The 272-nt window shown below is 48.2% G+C and overlaps 1 protein-coding gene across 1 annotated transcript in view; it reads right to left on the bottom strand.

The window, feature by feature from the left end:
• LOC119587086 (cyclin-dependent kinase 14-like) overlaps positions 1–272 on the bottom strand; it is a gene marked incomplete at its 5' end in the record, with an annotated part of 168,602 nt that overhangs the window by 99,446 nt on the left and 68,884 nt on the right.

Genomic DNA, 272 nt, shown 5'->3' with positions numbered 1-272 from the left:
CATACCCCCAAAACGGCATCTCTGACGTCACGACCAATCAGAGAAGAGAACCCGAATTCCAACCAATAAGAAACGGCGTCATAAACTCCGCCCACATCACGTGATTGCCTAGTTTACTCGGTATCTTATCTGGTTTACTGATCGGCTTCGGCGCGGCGGCAAAGGGAAATGCGGCAGGTAAGATATGGCGGATGCACTTATCTCCTCTCCTGACTTTTCTCGGCCTCTGATTGATTGATTTTTCTGACTGTATGTGTCTGTTAGTCTGTTAG

The sequence above is a fragment of the Penaeus monodon genome, chromosome 22 (assembly GCF_015228065.2).
Source record: "Penaeus monodon isolate SGIC_2016 chromosome 22, NSTDA_Pmon_1, whole genome shotgun sequence".
Lineage (NCBI taxonomy): Eukaryota > Metazoa > Arthropoda > Malacostraca > Decapoda > Penaeidae > Penaeus > Penaeus monodon.
Note: the sequence above shows the minus strand (reverse complement) of the source record. Positions and strands in the feature narration are given on the sequence as shown.